Source organism: Anomaloglossus baeobatrachus, chromosome 8 (genome assembly GCF_048569485.1).
Source record: "Anomaloglossus baeobatrachus isolate aAnoBae1 chromosome 8, aAnoBae1.hap1, whole genome shotgun sequence".
NCBI classification, from domain to species: Eukaryota; Metazoa; Chordata; class Amphibia; order Anura; family Aromobatidae; genus Anomaloglossus; species Anomaloglossus baeobatrachus.
In genome coordinates this window covers 7,505,697-7,524,110 of record NC_134360.1, presented here as the reverse complement: position 1 = coordinate 7,524,110, position 18,414 = coordinate 7,505,697, and the positions used below count along the sequence as shown (strand labels likewise).

The 18,414-nt window shown below is 48.0% G+C and overlaps 1 long non-coding RNA gene across 1 annotated transcript in view; it reads left to right on the top strand.

The window, feature by feature from the left end:
• Positions 1-15,988: 15,988 nt before the first annotated feature.
• LOC142249057 (uncharacterized) overlaps positions 15,989-18,414 on the top strand; it is a 57,679-nt gene continuing 55,253 nt past the window's right edge. Inside the window, exon 1 of the long non-coding RNA XR_012724983.1 lies at positions 15,989-16,045. This is a non-coding gene — a long non-coding RNA (uncharacterized LOC142249057). The remainder of the gene's footprint in view (positions 16,046-18,414) is intronic.

Below are 18,414 nucleotides of genomic sequence, written 5' to 3'. Positions count from 1 at the left end.
GTCCTCTGCAGGTGTGTCGCTTCCATTCCACACATCAACTGCACCGCCAGCACTGGCCACAAGAGGGAGCCCCAAACTGGAAGACGTATTCACAACAGGGACTGAATGAAAAACCTGAATTTAGTTCATGTCAATACCTTTGTGTATATGATAAATCAACCAACTCTGGAAAACTAAAATATAACAGCTTTGCCTCTTCCCTGGAGCTGGCGAGATGTGAGTGTGACCTGGGGTAACCACTACAAGACTTCCCAGTCTGTTTAAAATGATTACAGAGCCCCGATATACACCTCCCGCTCACGAAAAACCACCCCATTCTGCCACCAGTAAGATTAGGTTCACGAGCTAGCACTCTTCAGGAAACCTCCAGCTACTCCCTCACTTCTTGATACACAAACGGGGCACACGGATTTGTTAGTTTCATTTGATGTCACAATGCATAAAGAAGGTAACGAAAGACAAACAATAGAAAGGTACAAACACCTTTCTTAAAAGGAAACAAACCATAAACCTAACACTCACGTTTTGTGAATAGGAACCAGTAGATGGGACAAGTCATCAATTCGATTGACCCCCAAAATATGTGTCATGGTGTAGATGGAGAGCAAGGGATGGGGGTCCCTAGACTGTCCCTGAGGCGAGGGGACGCTAGCTATACCTAATCCCAGAGTTACCTCTGATGGTGTGGCTACCTGGGCCGCCTTCCTTGCCCTGTTCCTGACCAGAACTGATCTTTTGCCCCCAACCTCAGGAGTGATAAAGCCAACAGAAAGAGACAAACAGGGGAAACCAAATCTCTATTCACAGTACACACACACAGAGGTATAAGACAAAAAGAGTTTAGGAGGAAAATAAGAGCATGGAGGAAAGAAGACAACAGGAGAACTCCACAACAACCCCACGCACACACTAATAAAATCACCAGCAGGACTGGGTACAACAGCATATGGACTGGTTTAGCAAAGCTATAGTCGGCATGGGAAGACAGACTCCACCATCTTAAAAAGGTGGGGAGTGACTGTGATAGGTTCCCCACAACATGTGATCCAAGAGGTAACCAGCAGACTAACAGAAATGAACTCTGCAAGTCTGATCACCAATGAGCCCACAGCTGGTCGATGCCCGAGCCGGTCTGTGTAACTCAGAAGCACCAAAGGAGGCATAGTGAGGAGTGTCAGACTCTGCAGTGTGAACAGCGTCAGATGTCGTCGTGACACTCGGCGAGTTTAGAGCCAAACACCATGTGACAGGATATTTCACATCTAAAATCTTACACACAATCTCAAGACCTGCTCCTCTTCTGCTCCTGCCCCCATGCTGTGCCGTCCCGTACAGTCCTGCCGGAGGAGGATTGCACCTTCTGTCTCTTGCACTTGATGTTTTTCCTGCACCTCTGGGTTATGCTGATCTGGAACTTCAAGAAATGCAACTCCCAGACCCAATGTGAAAAACCAATCAGTTTAGAGCGGAACCTTCCAGAATAATTCCTATTACATGATATTACTTTTCCCATCACTCATGTATGTCCTTTGCAGAGCGCTCATTCCAGAGTTTCTGCCTCTCTGTTACCGGCGTCTCTGTGGCGGGGACTAGATTAGGGGTAGCCTCAATGTCATTGCCTTTGTTATGAGACGAGGTGGTTTATGGATGATTTCCAGGGACTCCGCTTTCCACATAGTGATCTTGTCATATTTTACATCTCCAGACGTTGTGCACGCCGTGCTGCCGTCACGCCCTGTCCAGTGACGTCTGCACTGATCGCAACTCAGAGAACAGTGTAACAAAATGAAGACTGGAAGAGGACGGCGCTGATCCGGGCTGTCTGTTGTTTGGTCTCTTGGCTGATTCTATGTTCTATATTCTTTTTTTCCAACTTGATGACATGACACCGCTCCTGGAAGCTCGTGATTGCCAACAAGTCACAAACACCAACATTGTAAATTCTCTGACAGATGATAGAGGTTTGTGGACAATAGGCGCACGGCGGAGGGACAGGCGGTGTGACAGGCAGAGGGACAGGCGGTGTGACAGGCGGTGTGACAGGCGGTGTGACAGGCAGAGGGACAGGCAGAGGGACAGGCAGAGGGACAGGCGGTGTGACAGGCAGAGGGACAGGCGGTGTGACAGGCAGATGGACAGGCGGTGTGACAGGCAGAGGGACAGGCGGTGTGACAGGCAGAGGGACAGGCGGTGTGACAGGCAGAGGGACAGGCGGTGTGACAGGCGGTGTTCACCACATTGCTCCAACTCTGAGGCTTCATCCACCAGAGGGTCTGTTCAGTGAAGACTCGCACTGCTTAAAGGGGTATTCCCAACCCCAGGATCCTCTCCCAATATGTAGTGGGTGTAATAATAATAATAATAATGACAAATACCTCCAATTAGACATGCAGTATAGCTCTGTTTCACTAAGTCACTGTAATAGTAGTAGTATGGATGGAACTGGCGCTATTAGATAGACCCTAAAGGCCGCTTTACACGCTGCGACATCGCTCAAGCGATGTCGTTGGGGTCACGGAATTTGTGACGCACATTCGGCCGCTTTAGCGATGTCTTTGCGTGTGACACCTATGAGCGATTTTGAATCGTCGCAAAAATGTTAAAAATCGCTAATCGGTGACATCCCCCCCATTCTCGATTATCGCTGCTGCTGCGTGTATGATGTAGTTCATCGCTCCTGCAGCAGCACACATCGCTATGTGTGACACCGCAGGAACGAGGAACCTCACCTTACCTGCGGCCGCCGGCAATGAGGAAGGAAGGAGGTGGGCGGGATGTGACATCCCACTCATCTTCGCCCCTCCGCTTCTATTGGGTGGTCGCTTAGTGACGCCGCTGTGACACCGAAAGAACCGCCCCCTTAGAAAGGAGGTGGTTCACCGGTCACAGCGACGTCGGTAGGCAGGTAAGTAGTGTGACGGGTCTGAGCGATGTTGTGCGCCACGGGGAGCGATTTGCCCGTGTCGCACAACCAATGGGGGCAGGTACGCACGCTAGCGATATCGCTACCGATATCGCAGCGTGTAAAGCGGGACCCTGCGCTGTCCCTTATCCTGATGGTAGGCTTAGTGGTGGTCAGGGTCCAGCCTTGTCTCCTGTGCAGGCCCTAACAACTAAGTCCCCGCCACCCACGGGATTGACTCGGATGGAGACCAACAATCAACTAACACAGGGACTACTTACAATACTCACAGAATAGCAGCAGCAGTAAGACACGTTCACTCTGCTCCATGGCTAGCTCCTAACTGAATGAATAACCAGCAACAAGTCCAGGAAGCAGAGGGCTTATATCCCGGCTGGCAATTGCTTAACTGCTGCCAGCTGAAGAAGTTGCTGCCGCAAAAGAAAGTGCATTAACCTAACCAGTGCTAAAAGGAAAAAAAAAATGTTTAAAGTGCATGGTGTAGACGGTAAGGTGAGAACTAGCCCTGAACCTGTCCCTATACATGTGACTGTGGCTTACCTCATGCTCACAACATTGCAAGACCTTAGGTACCCATGGCTATCATCATGCATATAGTCACAGTTAGTTAACTGCTCGTGGTCATAACCATGGATACCTAAGGTCCTGCAATGCCCTGAACATGAGTTAGGAGACACGGCTATATCAGGAGAGCTATACTGCATTTGTAACTGGAGGTATTTGCTAATATTATTATTATTATTACACCTACTACATATTGGGAGAGGATGCTGGAGATGGGAATAACCCAATAAGGGTTACAATTGGCCGCATCAACCCCCTTCTTAGCCTTATCATTCAATGCTCTGAACCTGTGAAAACTGTCTAAGGCTATGTTCGCACGTTGCGTTTTTTACCGCGTTTCTGCAGCGTTTTTGGCAGCAGCGTTTTTGCGCAAAAACGCATGCGTTTTTGATTTCCAGCAAAGTCTATGGGAAAAGCAGAAATCCTGTCTGCACTTTGCTTTTTGTTCAGCAGCGTTTAATTTGCATATTTGTGGTCAAAAACCATGCTGAAAAAGAAGCGGCATGTTAGTTGTTTTTGCCATTTCTGCAGCGTTTCCTTAACATTGGAGTCAATGAGAAATGGCAAAAAGCAACCAAAATCACAATTCCTGCGTTTTTCATGCTTTTTACCTGCTTTTCAACTGCGTTTTTGGCTCCAAAAACGCATGCTTTTCTGGCCAAAAATTAATGGGTTCTAATGTTCCTTTACACACACACAATAACCGAAAATTTAAATGTTAACAAATAATAAACTTTAGCTATTTTTCTGTTAAAATGTGCATAACCACTATTATTACATTAAAATTGATCATTTCCCATATAATTTTATTAAAAGTTAATTTTATACTTTTTTTCTCTTTTTTCATTCTTTTTGACTAATTCAACTTTATTTCTCAGTGTCTTGATCTCAAAAACGCATCTGCAGAAACGCAGGTGAAAACGCAGGTAAAAAGCGCTAAAAACGCACTAAAAACGCGGTAAAAAACGCATGCGTTTTTAGCGCTAAAAAATTGTCAAAAGCCATTTGGTCAAAAACCAAGGGAAGGAAAACGTGCAGAATAAACTGCAGGTACACCGACGCAACGTGCGCACATAGCCTAATACACTGATGATCGCAGTTTTTGATCCCTAAAATACTCTGCGAGGCCTTCAGAGATCTGGGATTCTGCTCAATCCTTAATAGCTTGGATATTTGAGGGGTGGATTCAGAAACCTTTAGGCTATGTTCGCACGTTGCGTTTTTTCCCGCGTTTCTGCAGCGTTTTTAGCTGCAGCGTTTTTGTGCCAAAACGCATGCGTTTTTGATTTCCAGCAAAGTCTATGGGAAAAGCTGAAATCCTGTCTGCACTTTGCTTTTTTTTCTGCAGCGTTTAATTTGCATATTTGTGGTCAAAAACCATGCTGAAAAAGAAGCAGCATGTCAGTTGTTTTTGCCATTTCTGCAGCGTTTCCTTAACATTGGAGTCAATGAGAAATGGCAAAAAGCAACCAAAATCACAATTCCTGCGTTTTTCATGCTTTTTACCTGCTTTTCCACTGCGTTTTTGGCTCCAAAAACGCATGCTTTTCTGGACATAATTTAATGGGTTCTAATGTTCCTTTACACACACACAATAACCGAAAATTTGAATGTTAAAAAATTAGAAACTTCACCTATTTTTCTGATAGAATGTGCATAACCACTATTTTTTCATTAAAAATGATAATTTCCCATATTGTTTTATTAAAAGTTAATTTTATACTTTTTTTCTCTTTTTTCATTCTTTTTGACTAATTCAACTTTATTTCTCAGTGTCTTGATCTCAAAAACGCATCTGCAGAAACGCAGGTGAAAACGCAGGTAAAAAGCGCTAAAAACGCACTAAAAACGCGGTAAAAACGCATGCGTTTTTAGCGCTAAAAAATGGTCAAAAGCCATTTGGTCAAAAACCAAGGGAAGGAAAACGTGCAGAATAAACTGCAGGTACTCCGACGCAACGTCCGCACATAGCCTTAGAAGACAAAATATACCCCAGACACTTATTGTCTGCTCCAGGAACACAATTATTTCAAGTTTAGGAAATAATAAATTGTCTGTTAAGCGGGTTTTACACGCTACGACATCGCTAGCAATTGCTAGCGATATCGAGCATGTAAGTCCCCGCCCCCGTCGTGGATGCGATATCGTGTGATCGCTGCCGCAGCGAACATTATCGCTACGGCAGCGTCACACGCACTTACCTGGTCGGCGGCGTCGCTGTGACTGCCGAACAATCCCTCTTTCAAGGGGGAGGAACGTTTGGCATCACAGCGACGTCACCGCGACGTCACTAAGCGGCCGCCCAATCAAAGCGGAGGGGCGGAGATGAGCGGGACATAACATCCCGCCCACCTCTTTCCTTCCGCATTGTGGCCGGCGGCAGGTAAGGGGACGTTCCTCGCTCATGCGGTGTCACACATAGCGATGTGCGCTGCCGCATGAGCGATGAATCACAACGCTAAACAACCCTTACCGATTTTTGGTTTTGGGACGACTTCTCCATGGTGAACGATTTTCACCATTTTTGAGGTCGCTTAAGGTCGCTGGTAAGTGTCACACGCCGCGATATTGTTAATGACGCCGGATGTGCGTCACTAACAATGTGACCCCGACGATAAAACATTAACGATATCGTAGCGTGTAAAGCCCCCTTTAGTCTGAAATACGGTCCATACATGTCAGATGTGGGGAGAATGGACGGAGATGTCACGCGGATGGACGACTACAAACCGACCACTTATAACCCTGAGCCTTAAGCGGGCTTTACACGCAGCGATATCGCTAGCGTTGTCGCTGGTGAAAGCACCCGCCCCCGTCGGTTGTGCGTCACGGGCAAATCGCTGCCCGTGGCGCACAACATCGCTAGGAACAGTCACACGTACTTACCTGCTCGGCGAACTGCCTCCTTTCTAAGGGGGCAGTTCGTTCAGCGTCACAGCGACGTCACTAAGTGGCCGCCCAATAGAAGCGGAGGGGCGGAGATGAGCGGGAAGTAACATCCCGCCCACCTCCTTCCTTCCTCATTGCGGGCGGACGCAGGTCCGGTGATGTTCCTGCGGTGTCACACACAGCGATGTGTCCTGCCGCAGGAACGACGAACAACATCGTACCTGCAGCAGCAAAGATATTCGGGAAAGGAACGACGTGTCAACGATCAACGATTAGGTAAGTAATTTTGATCGTTCCTGCATTTCACACACAACGACGTCGCTAACGAGGCCGGATATGCATCACAAATTCCGTGACCCCCAACGACATCTCGTTAGCGATGTCGTTGCGTGTAAAGCCCGCTTTAGCCCACAAGACATCACAAGATGCTCGTAGTGACTCTTGGGTATTAAAGGGGTTTTCTGTGATCAAGGCAAATCATGACACAAAGTCACATTCTCTTAAAGGTGTTGTCCAGGTTTGGCCCTGAAGTCTGCGGTCACCTTGTGTCCTCACATAGCGCACAGTGCACACTGTCAGGATTCTCTGGTGTTGGCAGTGAGACTGGATGGTCATGTGACTGCAAAAATGAGATTTGCATACTTACAGCCACATTTCGACTAGACATGTGCAACCTCGCTCAATTCACTTGTGTTGACTGAGGTCGTGCACGTCTAGTCGAAATGTGGCCGGGAGTCTGCATATTGTTTAATAACATGATGGCTCGCTCACGGCACTGGACAATCCTGACAGTGGGCACTGTGAGGATTCACAAGTCTGCAGTCATATACAGTTAGGTCCAGAAATATTTGGACAGTGACACAATTTTGGCGAGTTGGGCTCTGCATGCCACCACATTGGATTTGAAATGAAACCTCTACAACAGAATTCAAGTGCAGATTGTAACGTTTAATTTGAAGGTTTGAACAAAAATATCTGATAGAAATTGTAGGAATTGTCACATTTCTTTACAAACACTCCACATTTTAGGAGGTCAAAAGTAATTGGACAAATAAACCAAACCCAAACAAAATATTTTTATTTTCAATATTTTGTTGCGAATCCTTTGGAGGCAATCACTGCCTTAAGTCTGGAACCCATGGACATCACCAAACGCTGGGTTTCCGCCTTCTTAATGCTTTGCCAGGCCTTTACAGCCGCAGCCTTCAGGTCTTGCTTGTTTGTGGGTCTTTCCATCTTAAGTCTGGATTTGAGCAAGTGAAATGCATGCTCAATTGGGTTAAGATCTGGTGATTGACTTGGCCATTGCAGAATGTTCCACTTTTTTGCACTCATGAACTCCTGGGTAGCTTTGCCTGTATGCTTGGGGTCATTGTCCATCTGTACTATGAAGCGCCGTCCGATCAACTTTGCGGCATTTGGCTGAATCTGGGCTGAAAGTATATCCCGGTACACTTCAGAATTCATCCGGCTACTCTTGTCTGCTGTTATGTCATCAATAAACACAAGTGACCCAGTGCCATTGAAAGCCATGCATGCCCATGCCATCACGTTGCCTCCACCATGTTTTACAGAGGATGTGGTGTGCCTTGGATCATGTGCCATTCCCTTTCTTCTCCACACTTTTTTCTTCCCATCATTCTGGTACAGGTTGATCTTGGTCTCATCTGTCCATACAATACTTTTCCAGAACTGAGCTGGCTTCATGAGGTGTTTTTCAGCAAATGTAACTCTGGCCTGTCTATTTTTGGAATTGATGAATGGTTTGCATCTAGATGTGAACCCTTTGTATTTACTTTCATGGAGTCTTCTCTTTACTGGTGACTTACAGACAGATACACCTACTTCACTGAGAGTGTTCTGGACTTCAGTTGATGTTGTGAACGGGTTCTTCTTCACCAAAGAAAGTATGCGGCGATCATCCACCACTGTTGTCATCCGTGGACGCCCAGGCCTTTTTGAGTTCCCAAGCTCACCAGTCAATTCCTTTTTTCTCAGAATGTACCCGACTGTTGATTTTGCTACTCCAAGCATGTCTGCTATCTCTCTGATGGATTTTTTCTTTTTTTTCAGCCTCAGGATGTTCTGCTTCACCTCAATTGAGAGTTCCTTAGACCGCATGTTGTCTGGTCACAGCAACAGCTTCCAAATGCAAAACCACACACCTGTAATCAACCCCAGACCTTTTAACTACTTCATTGATTACAGGTTAACGAGGGAGACGCCTTCAGAGTTAATTGCAGCCTTTAGAGTCCCTTGTCCAATTACTTTTGGTCCCTTGAAAAAGAGGAGGCTATGCATTACAGAGCTATGATTCCTAAACCCTTTCTCCGATTTGGATGTGAAAACTCTCATATTGCAGCTAGGAGTGTGCACTTTCAGCCCATATTATATATATAATTGTATTTCTGAACATGTTTTTGTAAACAGCTAAAATAACAAAACTTGTGTCACTGTCCAAATATTTCTGGACCTAACTGTAAGGTGGCTGCTAACTTTTGTGTCAAATCTGGAGAACCCCTCTAATAGAACATAGAGAAGTGCATGAGAATCTAATCAAGTGATGCAGATCACGCAGCCACAGACTCATGCTGAGGGGTGCGCACTGTCACGCTACGACAAACTGCGCGCACATCCAGTGACTGCAGACATTTCCATTGAGCCCAGAAAACCCGTTTATCATCCGTCCGCAGAGGCCCAATTTCAATTTTTTCTTTGCCTTCTTCCAAGAGCCATAACTTTTTTATTTTTCCGTCACATACCCCTATGTCGTTTTTTGGGTTTTTTTGCGGAACCAGTTGTACCTTTACATTATTCCATTTTTGCCATCATGTAGTTTACTGTACATAACACAGAGTTGTGTCACACAAAATAGTGAATAAATCACATTTCCCACATTCTACTTTACACCAGCGCAATTTTTGAAGTTAGAAGGGTTCAAAGTTCATCAGCAATTTCTCATTTTCCCCAAAAACATTTACAAAACCAATTTTTTTAGGGACCACATCACATTTGAAGTGACTTTGAGAGGCCTCGGTAACAAAAAATTCCCAAAAATGACACCATTCTAAATTTTACCTTTACTTATAAAAATGTTGCTTTAGCCCCAAATTTTGCATTTTCACACAGGTAACGAGAAAATGCACCATACAATTTGTTCTGCAATTTCCACTGAGTACACCGATACCTCGTATGTAGTGGAAAGCTACTGTTTGGGCACACGGCAGGGCTCGGAAGGGAAGGAGCACCATTTGACCTTTGGAAAGCAAAATAGGCTGGAATTGTTAGCCGATGCCATGTGGTATTTGCAGAGCCCTTGAGATGTCTAAACAGTGAAAACTGCCCACAAGTGACCCCATTTTGGAAACTAGATTCCTCAAGGAACATATCCAGTTGTGTGTTCAGCACCTTGAACCCCTAGAATTTTATAACATTGAGCCGTGAAAATGGAAAATCACATTTTTCACACAAAATTTTGCTTTAGCCCTAATTTTCTCTTTTCACAGGAGTAACAGGAGAAATGGACCACAAAATGTGTTATGCAAATTCTCGTGAGTACTCTGATACCTCATATGTGGTGTAAAACTACTGTTTGAGTGCCCGGCAGGGCTCGGAAAGGAAGAAGCACCATTTTGGTTGGAATAGATTGCACACACTATGAATAGCCCCTGACTATATGACACACTATATGAATAGCCCCTGACATGCCAAACCGGAGAAACCCCCACAAGTGACTCCATTGTGGAAACTACACCTCTCGAGGCATTCATCTATTCTAGGGGAGTAGTGAGCATTTTTAACCATCAGGCGATTCACAGAGTTGTTTAACATCATGGTGAATAAATGAAAATGTACGAGTTTTCCACTAAAATGTTGTTTTGGCCCCAATTTTTTAATTTTCAAAACGGGAAATAGGAGAAAATGAATGGCGTAATTTCTTACTCAATTTCTCCTGAGTACAGCAATGTGGTTGACAGTTACTTTGAGGCAAAGTGAAGAAGGGAAGGAGCGCCATATTATGGTGCAGATTTAGTTGGAATAGTTTGTGAATACCAGGTCACATTATTTTTATTATTTATTATTATAGCGCCATTAATTCCATGGTGCTTTACATTGGCAGAGCCTTGTAAGTACTAGAACAGCAGAACCCCCACAAGTGACCCCGTTTTACAAACTGCACCCTCCGATTACCTTATCTAGGGGTCAGTGATTATATTGAGACCACCGACGTGTCACAGAATTTTATACCACTGGTTGGTGAAGAAAAAATAACACATTTTTTACCACAAAAGAAATGTTTTAGCCCCAGATTTTACATTTTCACGTGGGGAAATGGGTTAAAATGGCAACAAAATGTGTCACACCATTTCTGCTGAAGTTGCAAAACCCCATATGTGACTGTACAGTTCTACCTAGCCACACGGCAAGAATCGAGAGTGAAAAAGCGATATTTAACTTTTGGAGAACAAATTTTCCCGGAATAGTTTGCAAACTCCATATAAAGAGCCCCTAAGTGCCAGAAGAGCAGAATCCCCCTCAAGTGACCCCATTTTGGAAATTCACCCCTCTAGAAATTAGTCTACAAGTGAAGTAACAATTTTGATTTCATGAGTGTTTTCTAGAAAGAAGCAATAATGGATGGTGCAGAGTGAAAATTTTTTAATCTGCCGTTGTAGTGTCCAGTACATTGTAATGCCCAGTACATTGTAGTGCCCATAGATTGTGTCCAACTCGTGCTTGTGGAGACACGCACCACGTACATTATGTAGCAATTATTTCTATAGTACTGACACATGTGGATGCTAAGTGCGGTCTACTGAGGGAAGTATTTGGATTGGTGAGCACAAGATTCACTGGATATCTTTTGGGGGGCAAGGAAAAATGTAGCTTTTCCAGAGCTTTTTTGCTATCAGTAATGTGGAAGCCCCCTATATTTCCATTGGCAGATGATGGACCTGAGTGGGATTTTTTTTTTTATTTCGTGGATTGCGTTGGAGCTTTTATTGGGAACATTTTACGTAAAATTTTGGATCACATTTATCCTGTGCTCTATGCTGAGCACTTATATTTGGGTGTTTCCATCTAAATCTCTGAATGGCGTGATTCCCCCGAGGGATCCCTTCACTATGAGGCAGCAGAGTTACTCCACACTGTGTTCTCTGTTCGGCAGTGTTTGTCTTTTCAGAAGTGCACAGAACTGTGGTTGACTGCGCTTTAATGTATGCTTAAAAAAACGGACTCCGCCGAATCTGTCTGAGTCACGTATTTCTTAGATTTAGGCCTCTCTCACACATACGTGAAAATCACGCACGTGCCGCGAGACACGTATTTTCCCTGCGTATTGCGTGTGGTAAGTACGTGTCTCCGGTACGTGCGGGCCACGTGTGCTCTACGTGTGCTTCCGCGATAACACATGGAGAAATGGTAGTTTGCATACTCACGTGGTCGTTGCTGCTGTCCAGGGTTCTGATCTTCGACTCCAGCCCCGCCCACTCCCCGCTGATGCTGCTTCCGGCCGAGCGGAGGGGTGGAGATTAGCGCCCGTGACATCACGCCCACCTCCTTAACACGCTCATAATGAGCGGCGATCGGCAGCAACTGTTTGCAGCGGAAGATTCTGCAGTGCTGAAGGAGGTGAGTATGTGTTTTTTTTATTTTAAAATAATGACACGTGTTTCTCCGGCGCGTGTCACACGGGACCCGCATCCACACTACATCCGTGTGGTACGGGTGCGGGCCGTGTGACACCCATGATGCCGGAGAAAAACGGACATGTCGGCGTGGGGCGTGGGCGTGGGAAACACACTTACGTGTGTCCAAACCATTAGGAATACATAGGTCCACGTGTCTCCGTGCCGCCGGTAGCTGAGAAAACTGCCAAACACGTACCGGAGGCACGAACGTGTGAAAGAGGCCTTACACATAGACCCTGATGTAAGCATTCAGCGTAGAGCGCAGGATAAATGTGAAACGAGTCTAAAGGGCCATTTACATGCTGCGACATCGCTAACGATATATCACCGAGGTCACGGTGTTTGTGACGCACATCCGGCGCCGTTAGCGACATCGCAGTGTGTAACACCTACGAGCGACCTAAAACGATCGCAAAAGAGGCAAAAATCGTTTGTCTGTGAGAGGTCGTTCACTTACTATTTATCGTTGTCTGGTCAGTAGCGATGTTGTTCGTCATTCCTGCGGAACCACAAATCGCTGTGTGTGACACTGCAGGAACGAGGAACAACATCGCACCTGCGGCCGCCGGCAATGCGGAAGGAAGGAGGTGGGCGGGATGTTACGTCCGCTCATCTCCGCCCCTCCGCTTCTATTGGGCGCCCGCTTAGTGACGTCGCTGTGACGCCTCACGAACTGCCCCCTTAGAAAGGAGGCGGTACGCCAACAACAGTGACGTCGCTAGGCAGGTATGTGCGTGTGACGGGTGTAAGCGACGTTGTGCGATTTGCCCGTGACGCACAACCGATGGGGGCGGGTACGCTCGCTAGCGATATCACAGCGTGTAAAGTGGCCTTTACTGCGATCTTTAGAGGCAGAATGAACCGCAGGTCAAGAATGAATATTTTTCACGTTGTTCCTCGTGCAGTAGACGTGTTTCGGCGGCTTTATTCCTCTGATCACTGCGATTCCAGCGATACCAGATTTATAGACTTTTCATCTTTTCCTGTTTTTACACAATAAAAACAAATTTATAGAAGAGAGAACCCTTTTTTCATCGCTGTCCTCACAGCTTTGGCTTTTTCACTTTTCCACTGATGGACCCGAGCAGCGTCTATTTCTGCAGCTTGAGATGACGTTTCCGGGATCTCACATTTAGTAGCATGCAACGTTTTCAATTGTGTTTTATTCCACTTTTTTTTTTTAGGCCATATGATGAAAATGTATTGTGCTTTCACATTTTTTTATTTTTACAGTGTTCATACAAGGGGTTAATTAGTGACATCTTATAGATCGGGTCTTTCCGGATGCGACGGAACCAAATATGTGACCATCTGGTTTATTTTTACAGAAATATATTTATCTATTGGTGGAATATTTTTGCTTTTTTTTTACATTTTTTTTCACTTTTTTCTTTGTCTCTCTGTGGGACTTTAAACTGTTATTGCTGTGATCGCTGACGTAATGCACTGCACACACACAGATTACACTGCACACGCACTGCTATGCACACAGATTACACTGCACACGCACTGCTATGCACAGATTACACTGCACACGCACTGCTATGCACACAGATTACACTGCACACGCACTGCTATGCACACAGATTACACTGCACACGCACTGCTATGCACAGATTACACTGCACACGCACTGCACACACACAGATTACACTGCACACGCACTGCTATGCACACAGATTACACTGCACACGCACTGCTATGCACACAAATTACGCTGCACACGCACTGCTATGCACACAGATTACACTGCACACGCACTGCTATGCACACAGATTACACTGCACACGCACTGCTATGCACAGATTACACTGCACACGCACTGCACCCACAGATTACACTGCACACGCACTGCTATGCACACAGATTACACTGCACACGCACTGCACACACACAGATTACACTGCACACGCACTGCTATGCACACAGATTACACTGCACACGCACTGCTATGCACACAGATTACACTGCACACACAGATTACACTGCACACACTGCTATGCACACAGACTACACTGCACACGCACTGCTATGCACACAGATTACGCTGCACACGCACTGCTATGCACACAGATTACGCTGCACACGCACTGCTATGCACACAGATTACACTGCACACACTGCTATGCAGATTACACTGCACACGCACTGCTATGCACACAGATTACACTGCACACACTGCTATGCAGATTACACTGCACACGCACTGCTATGCACACAGATTACGCTGCACACACTGCTATGCACACAGATTACGCTGCACACACTGCTATGCACACAGATTACGCTGCTATGCACACAGATTACACTGCACACACTGCTATGCACACAGATTACACTGCGCACGCACTGCTATGCACACAGATTACACTGCGCACGCACTGATATGCACACAGATTACAATGCACACGCACTGCTATGCACACAGATTACACTGCACACGCACTGCTATGCACACAGATTACACTGCACACGCACTGCTATGCACACAGATTACACTGCACACACTGCTATGCACACAGATTACGCTGCACACACTACTATGCAGATTACACTGCACGCACTGCTATGCACACAGATTACACTGCACACACTGCTATGCACACAGATTACACTGCACGCGCACTGCTATGCACACAGATTACACTGCACACACTGCTATGCACACAGATTACGCTGCACACACTACTATGCAGATTACACTGCACGCACTGCTATGCACACAGATTACACTGCACACACTGCTATGCACACAGATTACGCTGCTATGCACACAGATTACACTGCACACACTGCTATGCACACAGATTACACTGCGCACGCACTGCTATGCACACAGATTACACTGCGCACGCACTGCTATGCACACAGATTACACTGCGCACGCACTGCTATGCACACAGATTACACTGCACACGCACTGCTATGCACACAGATTACACTGCACACGCACTGCTATGCACACAGATTACACTGCACACACTGCTATGCACACAGATTACGCTGCACACACTACTATGCAGATTACACTGCACGCACTGCTATGCACACAGATTACACTGCACACACTGCTATGCACAGATTACACTGCACGCGCACTGCTATGCACACAGATTACACTGCACACACTGCTATGCACACAGATTACGCTGCACACGCACTGCTATGCACACAGATTACACTGCACACACTGCTATGCACACAGATTACACTGCACGCACTGCTATGCAAACAGATTACACTGCACACGCACTGCTATGCACACAGATTACACTGCACACGCACTGCTATGCACACAGATTACACTGCACGCACTGCTATGCAAACAGATTACACTGCACACACTGCTATGCACACAGATTACACTGCACACACTGCTATGCACACAGATTACACTGCACACACTGCTATGCACACAGATTACACTGCACACACTGCTATGCACACAGATTACACTGCACACGCACTGCTATCCACACAGATTACACTGCTATACACACACTGGGCACTGCTATCCGCACACACAGGACACACTCTGCACAACCCCATCAGTGCTGGTGCATGGAGGCGTCTGCAGTGTCTCTGTCAGTGTCAGTGAGTCACGCTTCTATGCACCAGCACTGATGGGGTTAAGATGTAATAACCACGTGACCCCAGCGCGGGACTCGCATCCAAGCATGACTTCCTGCACGGCACCCAAACTGCACTACGCGCTTTCATTGGCTAACGGTTATGCGTTCCGGACTCCGATTGGTGAAAAAATGTATGAAGTGATGTTAGTTAGGACGTCACTTCCGGCTCAAGCAAGCTTGTCAGACCGGGAGACCTTGTGGGCTGTGACGGGGGAGGTGTGACTGGAGCAGACTAGAGTGCGGGGAGCTGAGGAGGAGGAGGACGGGGAGTGACAGGAGGAGTGACAGGAGGAGGGGTGACAGGAGCCGGGAATGGAGGGAACTGGGCACTGGACATGTGACAGGTAATAATAGCAGGGGAGCGGTGTGAGGGGATCGTGGATGACTGCAGTGAGGGTGAGGGAGACTGTTAGTGTGGGCATGACTGGCTGCAGCGCTGGAGGACAGGGGTCTCTGCAAGAGAGGCCAGGGAGGCGGAGGGGTCATAGGGAGGCTGTCAGGGTGCAGGGGTCTCTACAAGAGGCCAGGGGGGCGGAGGGGTCTCTGTGGGAGGCTGTCAGGGTGCAGGGGTCTCTACAAAAGGCCATGGGGCCAGTGGGGTCCCTGCGGAAGGCTGGCGGGGCGGAGGGGTCCCTGCGGAAGGCTGGCGGGGGTCCCTGCGGAAGGCTGGCGGGTCACTGCGGGAGGCCGTCGGGGCAGAGGGGTCCCTGCGGGAGGCCGTCGGGGCGGTGGGGTCCCTGCGGGAGGCCGTCGGGGCAGAGCGGTCCCTGCGGGAGGCCGTCGGGGGCGGTGGGGTCCCTGCGGGAGGCCGTCGGGGCAGAGGGGTCCCTGCGGGAGGCCGTCGGGGCGGTGGGGTCCCTGCGGGAGGCCGTCGGGGCGGTGGGGTCCCTGCGGGAGGCCGTCGGGGCGGAGGGGGTCCCTGCGGGAGGGCGTCAGGGCGGAAGGGGTCTCTGCGGGAGGCCGTCGGGGCGGAGGGGTCCCTGTGGGAGGGCGTCAGGGCAGAAGGGGTCTCTGCGGGAGGCTGGCGGGGAAAGGGCCAGGGGGTCACAGGGGTCACTGCGGAAGGCAGGCGGGGCGGAGGCGTCTCCGCGGGAGGCCGGCAGGGCAGAGGGGGTCACTGTAAGAGGCCGGTGGGGCGGAGGGGGGTTCCTGCAAGAGCGCAATGGAGTCACTGCAGGAGGCTGGCATTGCACAGGAGTTACTAACGGAGGTTGGAGCGTGTCGCTGCAGGAGGCCGGTGGGGTGGAGAGGTCGTTGCAGGAGGAGGAAGTGACGATGTGGAGGGGTCACCGCCAGAGACTTGACAGGGCGTAAGTGTCTCTGCAGGTGGCCGCCGGGGCAGAGGGATCGCTACAGAAGGCCGGCGGGGCGGAGGGGTCCCTGCAGGAGGCCGGCAGGGCAGAGGGGTCCCTGCAGGAGGCCGGCGGGGCGGAGGGGTCCCTGCAGGAGGCCGGCGGGGCGGAGGGGTCCCTGCAGGAAGCCGGAGGGGTCGCAGTGGAGGGGTCACAGCAGTTTAAAACTGTCACTGGATGAGGCCTGCAGTGTAGCGGTGGCACAGCCGGAAGCCGGCAGTGTTCTAGTCCTGCAGGGAGATGACTGTGGATTTTAGACCTGGAATCAGAAGTCTCAGTAGAGAGAATGTGACTGGGAAGCCGGCCCAGCTCCTCCTCCAGTGGGAAGCGAGCAGGAATGTGGAGGCCTCGCTGCTGGCATGGAGGTAATATGGCCGGAGCTGAGGACGGGAGGAGAGGCTGTGCTCGGGGACGATAGGGCTGAGAGTGAGGGGACCGGTCTGGAGGGAAAGGAATACATAGAACCTCGGGGTGGAGACAGATCTGCTGGAGTCTGTATGGTGGAGCTGGGATGAGAGGAGAATGATTGTGTGTACAGTACGTAATAATATGGGGGGGGGGGGGGTAGCCAATGTGTATGGGGGAGCAGACGTGTGTATACGTAAATGTATATAGAGGGAGCCGATCTATACACTGGAGATGAAAATTAGAGAATAGCACACAATTTCCTAAATGTTGCGGTCCTTGTGTCGTCCTCTGTGATTATCTCCTCACATGAGGAAACTCGCAGGATTTTTCGCTTATTTCATAAATTTAATTTATTGTAAAGCAAATAATAAAAATGTAAATGAGATAAATGTAAAAGACACGGATCACAATTAGAGAACACGGATCACAGTTAGAGAACCCTGTCAGATCCCTGCAAGTTATTGGTGTTAATCTGCTCCTGGTGCTAATTTCCGTCATTATCTGACAAACCCCATGTAACTGGCACCTAACTTTCCAGTTTGCACTGACTTTGCCATTCTAAAGTGACTGAAACCCTCTGGCAGCAGGCTGTCCAGATGAAGTCCAAAGGGGTGACACGATCAGCCATAGCAAGAGAAGGTGGTTGTTCCAAGTCTGTGATTTCGAGAATATTGCATCTTTACAACATTACAAACTCTTTCAAGTCTCCCAAGGAGGCTGGTCGCCCTCAAAAGACAAATGCAAGAGAGGACAAGATAATGCGGAGACTCTGTATGGGTAACTGTGTCCACACTGCAGCTGGAATTGCTGCCAGTTCAGCATTGAACATGGTAAGGATCTGTCTGGTCATACAGTGTCACGACATGTAAGAGCATTTGGACTGAAAGCCCACTCTGCAGTGACCAAACCTCTCATTAGCAGAAAGAATCACAAGGCAGGACTCACTTTTGAGA